Raw genomic sequence first — 8,507 nt, 5'->3', positions numbered from 1 at the left:
TTATTAAACATTTAAAATAAACATAAACGATTAAACCATCTGAAATTAATGTTAAACCCATTTCTATGTAGCTAATAATGTTACAATAATAATATGTGGACAGTGAAATCAGTACATCTTATGTCTGAATATTGATATTTGTTTATGTGTTATTAAACATTTAAAATAACATAAGTGATTAAAAGACCTGAAATTAATGTTAAACCCATTTCTATGTAGCTAATAATGCTACAGTCATAATATGTGGATTTTGTACCAAATGAGTGAGTATGACTACCAATCAAATTTAACTCTTCAGGGCAGGCTATGTCCTAGAAATGTTTTGTTTGTGTAATCACATCATGTTAATATACCAGCAAAAGGCTAAACTGCAATACAGTATATTTTTGTTCCAAATATCATAGTCATTTACGAAGGGCATTGCAATCTCTGCTTCCTATATGCCATTTGCTCTTGCAATCTACCACAAATGATGAATCAGCAAGCATTATGCAAACAGGCGAGGCTTTTGACAGCCTTTCATTTAGTATTTGTTTTGCAATTCAGTGAAAGGAAGGTGTGTTGTCCCTTGAACTTTTTTTTACTTCAAGTTTAATGCAATAAAGCATTTAGAACAGTGTTTCTCAACCTTGGCCACTTGAAGATGTTTGGACTTCAACTCCCAGAATTCCCCAGCCAGCGTTCGCTGGCTGGGGAATTCTGGGAGTTGAAGTCCAGACATCTTCACGTAGCCAAGGTTGAGAAACACTGATTTAGAATATTTAGCTTTTGTAGCATTTTACAATCCACTTGAAAACTCATGGCTTTTCCTATCTTTTAACCTTATTGGCAACATTAGCCACAAGCAACATTGGGTCTTAGTATTGTTTCTAAAAGATAAACGTAATGAATGGGGAGGGTGGATTTGTAATGGGGCGAATCATCAATTCTGAAGTCTGTCCTTCGATGGGTTAGTTTTTAATTCAGGAATATGCCTGGCAAAATTTGTCAACCAGTATAATTTGGACTTTTAGCTGCAACTGACTTTAGTTCAGGTTTAAATACTGACTGCTCCCCCTCCCTTAGACATTCAGCAGGCTGTGAGTCCAAAACCAATGAGTCACTCATAGCTCTGCTCTGAATCATCCTCCACAAACAGTCTGATTAAATGTGTTTGGCTTGCCTCTAGAAAGGGCCATAGGCTGATTGGTGTGTGTGTGTGCGTGAAATTAGCATTATGTTTTCATACAGTATAGGTCATGTTTTGCCACCTCCAAGTGCGAAAAATAAATATAGGTTATCAGAAGAGAAAGAAGACATTGAAAACACATGTTCATTATGAGAAAAAAAAACAGTATTCAGCTCTGCTAGAGATTTTGATATTTTGGGGAGGGGGTTTCAGCTACTTGTTCTTCTTTCCTAAAGAAACAAGACATAGGAGGTTTTTGTTCAATTTATGATACAGTATTAGGTCATGATAAGCAAATAATTATGTATTAATGAAAACAATGACGTAACATTTTCTCATGCTTTTATATTTTGTTATGATCTCTTTGATACACACTTATGACAGAATGAGTCATGTCCCACCAAACAATGCAACCCGATAGATTGCTTGACATTTCCTGTTTGCCAGCGACCTGCCCGAGCTGGGAAGCAGGATAAGAGAACAAATCTAGAGTGAGTATCTTTGGGTTGATAACCTGGGCTTGTCAGTTCAAATGTGCAGATGTTTCTCTTTCCCACCTCAGAATCAATCTCTTATCTGTTAGATGGAATGAAATATCCTCTTTTAATTTGTTGCTGCTGCTGTTGCTTTTTTCCAAATTGTTCTTTGGCCAAACAGGAAAATCAGTGAAGGGAGAAGTAGTCTTTTCTCTGATCATCTTAAGGTCTCTATCATTATCCTACTTAGTAGACAAAGTATGGTAGATGCAAACATTGAAATCTTCTTGTCTTGGAAAGCCAGGGCATCCAACTATCTATCATCTCTCCTTCCCTTTGTTGACATACATAAATTTTCCCAGCAGAATCCGGTCGCTGTATACCTAATAGGAGAATAGGATGGGGAGAAAAATGGAGAGTTTCAGAAAAAGGGCAACGTAACAACTCTGAAGGGAGACTGAAGAAGCCAGGCATGTTTAAGCCTGAGATGGGAAGAGTTTGGAGTTATACAAGAGCTCTTTCTAACTAACTGAGTGGATCTTATAGAAAAATAAGGCCACATCATTCTAAAGTGCAAGATATGGAATAATGAACTTAATACGTTACAGAAAGGCAGATTCAGTTATGAATGTTAAGAAAAACTTCCAAAAAAGTTTGTTGTGGAATCATTTACCTGGGAGTAGAGGGCTCCCCCTCACTGCATGTATTTAGCTAGAGATTAGACCAGTGATGAAATTCAAATTTTTTTTACTACCGGTTTTGTGGCGTGACTTGGTGGGCATGATGTGGCTTGGTGGGCGTGGCTTGCTGGGCATGGGAGGGGAGGGATACTGCAAAATCTCCATTCCTACCCTACTCTGGGGCCAGCAGAGGTGGCATTTGCCAGTTTTCCAAACTACTCAAAATTTACGCTACTGGTTCTCCAGAACCTGTCAGAATCTGCTGGATTTCACCCCTGGATTAGACAGATTCCTGCACTGCACAAAGCAAATTCAGTGATCTAAATGTCTCCTATTTGTACGATTCTATCAAGGTTAAAAGAATTGCTGACCAGTTTCTGTGACTTTGCAACATCTCATCAGTCAATAGCCCTGGAGTGAACTCTTGCTTTTCAGTTTAATGAATCCGGTGATCTTAGGAGCAGTGGTGGGATTCAAATTTTTTACTACTGGTTCTGTGGGTGTGGCAGGGGAAGGATACTGTAAAATCTCCATTCCCTCCCCACACCAAGGGGAGATTATTGCAACATCTCCATTCCTTCCCAATAAACTGGGACTCGGGAGGCAGATGGGGCCAGTCAGAGATGGTATTTACCGGTTCTCTGAACTACTCAAAATTTCCACTACCGGTTCTCCAGAACTGGTCAGAACCTGCTGAATACCAACTCTGCTTAGGAGTTAGTAAGATACTAAAACTTCTATAAGTGATGAAAGTGACTACATTATTTTAATAACTATTAATCCTGTTTGAACTGCAGTCATAATTTCTGCTGGAAGGTCACAGCACTGAGGAGTATGACTCCCTTTCTAGAAGACCATTGTGGATTCTGTTAAACTGATTACTTTAGATACACCCATTGCTATCTTTATGAAAGGTGTGTGCCCTGTCATCTTGAACCTCTTGAGTGGTTTTGAATGACATCTCTCAATGTTGAGCAGTTCCCCATATTTCCAGTAATCTTTCCATTTTTCAAACAAATTTCCCATGATCTTTTTGCTTTTTTTCTCCAGAACAGAACATATGTCCTCAACCATACCTCCGGTTCTATACAATACCGCTACTATAGTCTTTATTTTCATGTTATGAGGAGAAGAGCAAGTTGCTGTGCTACAAGAATTGCATGGGTAGCAAGTAAAATACTGTATTTTTTTAAACTTGTGATGGTATTCAGCTAGTTCTGACAAGTTCTGGAGAACTGGTAGTGGGAATTTTGAGTAGCTCGGAGAACCGGCAAATAGGCTGGCCCTGCCCCCCCCCCCACTGCCTCCCAGCTTCCTAGGTGATATTCTTTTGTTGCCCTGAACAAGGGAATGGAGCTGGAAAGCAGGTTAGTGGGTTGGGGAGGGAGTGGGGATTTTGCAGTAATTTTCCCCTGCCACGCCCACAAAGCCACGCCCACAAAGCCACATCACGCCCACAAAACCACATCACACCCACAAAGCCACGCCCACAGAACTGTTAGTAAAAAATTTTGAATCCTACTACTGGTTTAAAGTTACAACAGCAGTGAATAAAGTGACCATTTTTCACAGTTACAACCTTTTCAGCCGCCCCATGGTCATGTGATCAAAATTCAGATGCTTGTCAAGTGGTTAGTATTTATGGTGTTTGCCGTGTTCTGTGGTCATATGATCACCTTTTCTGATCTTCTGACAAGCAAAGTCATTGGGGAAGCCATATTCACTTAGCAACCAGGTTATCAACTTAACAACTTCAATGATTCATTTAACAATTGTGGCAAGAAATGCCACGAAATGAGGAAAAACACACAACAAATGTCTCCACAGAACAGAACAACAGAAATTTTGAGCTCAATTGCAGTTGTAAGTTCAGGAGCAGATGTATCTGACCATCCTCCTATGCCACCACCTTTGTGAGAGATTTGACCAGTCAAGTGACACTTGCTTGTGTTGATGCAGCTTGAGTGTCATCCTAACCTTGGAGTAACTGCCAATTTACACTAGTTAAAACTCCGTAGGAGAAAATGAAAGAAGGAGATAGTTTGCATGCCTGGGTCTTTTTCGGAGTGTAAAGTTCCTGGGAATCTTGCCACTTTAGTGTAACATGAGTGCCTTTCCTTCCCATCTCTGCAGAAGCACAAACACACTGATATAAATTCCTGAGCCCTTTAATCCTCTTCCATTCTAATATTACATTGGCATGAGAACCTTTATTTCTGACCGTGATTTTGTTGTGTTTTTAAAAAAATCACAATTCTAGGCTACATTTATTCAATGAAATAAATTAACATTTATGCTTTTTAGTAGCCTCTATAGGCATGTTAGTAACAGATATGAACTATCACCTTCCCTTCACTTCCAATAGCCAAAGGAACTCTCCTATTGGATTACTGCATCTTGAGACAAGTGACTGATGAGAACATTGGCAAGGCCAATCATTCTTCCCCTACACACTGGCTTGTGTGTATTATATGCCTAAATAAGAATTTAGGGAGTTGTATGAACAGCTTTATCCAGACAAATGAACCAACAACTAATCCAAAGAGGATTCTTTTAGCCCCAAAACAACTGTGGTCAATTAGCAGCTAATCCATTATGGTTGAACAATTTAGTAGTGAGAACTCTTGCCCTTCCTCCCAGACAAGGACCTAGAGGAGGGATGTTAAACTCATGTCATCACAACGGCATCATGTGATGTATTAGGAATTTTTCCCCTTGGCTAAACCGGGTGTGGGTGTGGCCAGCATATGATGCATTCACCCCGTGGACTGGGAGTTTGACAGCCCTGGCCTAGAGGCTCATTGAAAATATGGGTTTTTAAAGAATTCTTGTCTTTGGTGTTATTTTGCCTTTCTTACCAGTGGTTAAAGGATTGGGGAGGAAATGGTGGTAACAAAGGACAGGAATAGATAGGTAAGCGACCTGCCCCAATCTGATACACAGCACTTCAATCAGATTGGCCCACTGCAGATTTTTTAGTATGATTTTTTCATAAAATGGAAATGCTAGAGCAGTGATGGCTAACCTTTTTGTCCTTGCATGCTGAAAGCGCATGCACACACGTCCATACCCATAATACGATGCACGTGTGAACCCCCCCATGCACCCCTCCCCCTGTGCATGTGCACGTGATCCACCCACGTGTTCCCCCGCTCCCCGTGCATGACCCCCACCTCCTTTTGGGCCTGGCAGGCTTCCCCGAAGCCTTGTGGGACCAAAAATGGGGCACGGGGGGAGTGTGCTGCATTCCCCCCCCGCTTCCCATATCCTCCATGCATCCGTATGCTATTACAGGTGTTGTTTGCCTTGTCTGCAGCTTTATTCCTCTATAGCATTCATCTCCATTGTTCAGTGATGCATTTCCTGCATCTCTAGGATTTTCCTCTATCTGCTCCAGTGAGGCACTTCCTGTTCCTGTTGTATGTATATAGTTATATTCTTGATGGCCTATATAGTGTTTTAACTGCATTTTGATTAAACATGCACTGCAGAGACCCAAAAATTAACTGGCTGGTGGGAGGCACGCATGCAGGTGTGGTGGAGCTCAGCTGGGGCGATGGCTTGTGTGTTGTCAGAGAGGCCTCAATGTGCTACCTGTGGCACGCGTGTTACAGGTTTTCCATCATGGTGCTACAGGTTATTCTTGCCTCCTTTCCATTTCTTCTTGCAATATAGATTTTATATTAAGTTTTAAATTTGATGAAGTGTTATTGCTGCGATTAAGTCAATTTTGTTTGATTATTTATTAAAATACACTACCTTAAAATTATCTCACATGGGAAATGAGGCAATATGACAAGCAAACAAACAAGTAAATAAATCAGCTTCACCCTTATGAGAAGACTAATGGACATATTTTAATCTCCTTGTCTTGTTAGTTGTAGCTTGGAGCTCACAAAATTGTATTCTTCTTTTATTCTCATCCAACTCCAGAAGGGGCAGACAATGTTTGGGGTAGGGTTGTTTGTTGTGGGGATCATCACTCACAGCCGCCCGGAGTCCTACGGGATTGGGCGGCATATAAATGTTATTAAACTCTAAACTCTAAACTCTTTCACAGGAAGGTAACAGGAGGTTTTCCAGAGGTGAAATAATATTGAATCTTCAGAGAGGGGTACAGCTTTATTATTTATTTACATTTCATTCAGAATCTGAACAATATGGGGTTTGGATGTAAAAATGAAGAAGTCATATGATGGGTATTTGCCTGTTAGAATTTTCTTCAGCCTCTAGTTAAGTAAAAAAAGAGGAGAAAAAGAAAAAAAAGAATCTGGAGTATTTTCCCAGATGGGATGTAAAAGTTCATTTTAACAATAGCAATAGCACTTAGACTTATATAACACTTTATAGTGCTTTACAGTCCTTTCTAAGCGGTTAATAGAGTCAGCATATTGGCCCGAACAATTTTGGGTCCTCATTTTATCCACCTCAGAAGGATTGAAGGCTGAGTCAACCTTGAGTTTGGTGAGATTTGAACTGCCAAATTGCAGCCAGCTGGTAGTCAGCAGTACTGTACTCTAGCCACTGCACCACCGTGGCTCATGTTGACTAATGTTAACATTATTTTTTGTAAAGGGAGAAAGCAATGCTTATTGTCATTTACCATTTTTGAAAGCTATTATTTTTCTGAAGAGGTGAACTGCTCTAGGTCCATTAAAAGAATTATTTGCTGCAGTTGAGATTAAAAAATTATGTGTCCTGCTATTTTACCATAGTTATTCTCTTAGACTGTATTTATTAGCTGCACTTTCTGTCTTAAAAAGTGCCCTCTTCAATCATTATTTGTTATACCACTTTTCTCTTTTCCTTCCTACCATCCACTCTGTGCTTTCTCTTTTCCTGTCTTTTCCTTCCCTTAGATTTACACCCAATGCCAGTGCAAAATCAATTGTCTTTGGAAATGAATGTATGCATTATTCTAATCCAAGTTAGTTCACTATACATTTAAACCACACTTAGGCAGCTCTTTGCCCTGCTTCCCTCCCATCCCAGAACTGGCAAGAAATCAAGCTACCCTAAATCTTGCTGTCTCCATAGCTGGCAATTCTTGAAGTGATGATGGATGAAATTCTATCTGTGAAATAGAATGACATAGGATTGGTTGTCTGCTTGAGACCAGTGATCTGGAGAAGTTCTTTAGTTTCTTCCTTTGGAGAACACATCCACAATAATTTCCTGAGGACCATCTCAGGATCTACCAGAAAATCAACAAATGCTATAAAAATATTTGGAGTGTATGGCAAACTTTCTGTTGCCTGAAGCAAGGTTATGGAATCTAATTGCTCCACACCTAAGAAATGTGGACTTTAAACAGATTCCTACCACAACTCCCTAGCATAGCATTACAGTGAAACTGGTAGATAACTGATTTTTGGCGGATGCATCCATTCATCATTTCTGATGAATGCATCCATAAGCACCTGCAGCTAACCAAAATGATGAAACATAATATCATGATGTAGCATCCATCCTTTTTATCACAATGTTGCATGCAAGAACTTTGTGGGAAAATTACTGTGGATAATTTCCAATTTATTTTGTACTGAGGACACTCCCACCCAGCTGGATCAGAGAATGCACTTACCCTAGCAAAATAATATATAGCTTGAGGTGTATTCATTATAAATCATCAAAGATCAAACACAGCTAACTGGTAAAAACAGGTTAAAAGACAGGCAAAAACAGAGAACAACATAAACATCAGGCAAGAATTAAAAAGAGAAGAGAACTCAGTAATCATTTAACTGAGTTTCTATATGACTTTCAAAAGGCAGAAACTTTCCAGAGTCACCTGAATATGGTGGTTAATTAACGTGGTTATTCTAGCCTCAGCCTTTTTAAGAATAGAGAATGGAAAGTGTAGCCCACGTGATCCCTCTTTTATTCTGTGCCACAAAAATATAATTGGTAAACGAGGACAAGGTATCCAATATGCATGAAGAATGCTTGTGTTATGATATCACAGAATATATGTTGCCCCTCACCTCCCCAGTGTCCCCAGCCATCTATGAAAATGTGGCACGTCCATGCAATTTTTTCAACAATGTTGCATAAGTAGTTCACCACTGCATCTGTCTGGCCCGCTCTTTACAAATTACAAGTCTAACCAACAATCTGGTATTCCTTGGTGGCCAGGCCTGCCTCCCAATACCAAGTAACTCAGACCTTGCTTAGCTTCCACTT

The 8,507-nt window shown here is 39.9% G+C and overlaps 1 long non-coding RNA gene across 1 annotated transcript in view; it reads right to left on the bottom strand.

Moving 5' to 3' along the window:
- Positions 1 to 1,202: 1,202 nt before the first annotated feature.
- LOC106542118 (uncharacterized) overlaps positions 1,203 to 8,507 on the bottom strand; it is a 47,075-nt gene continuing 39,770 nt past the window's right edge. The window contains exon 4 of the long non-coding RNA XR_015696683.1: positions 1,203 to 2,027. This is a non-coding gene — a long non-coding RNA (uncharacterized LOC106542118). The remainder of the gene's footprint in view (positions 2,028 to 8,507) is intronic.

This window comes from Thamnophis sirtalis, unplaced genomic scaffold (assembly GCF_051295495.1).
Source record: "Thamnophis sirtalis isolate CommonGarterSnake01/CBP01778 unplaced genomic scaffold, rThaSir2_p1.2 scaffold_5, whole genome shotgun sequence".
NCBI classification, from domain to species: Eukaryota; Metazoa; Chordata; class Lepidosauria; order Squamata; family Natricidae; genus Thamnophis; species Thamnophis sirtalis.
Note: the sequence above shows the minus strand (reverse complement) of the source record. Positions and strands in the feature narration are given on the sequence as shown.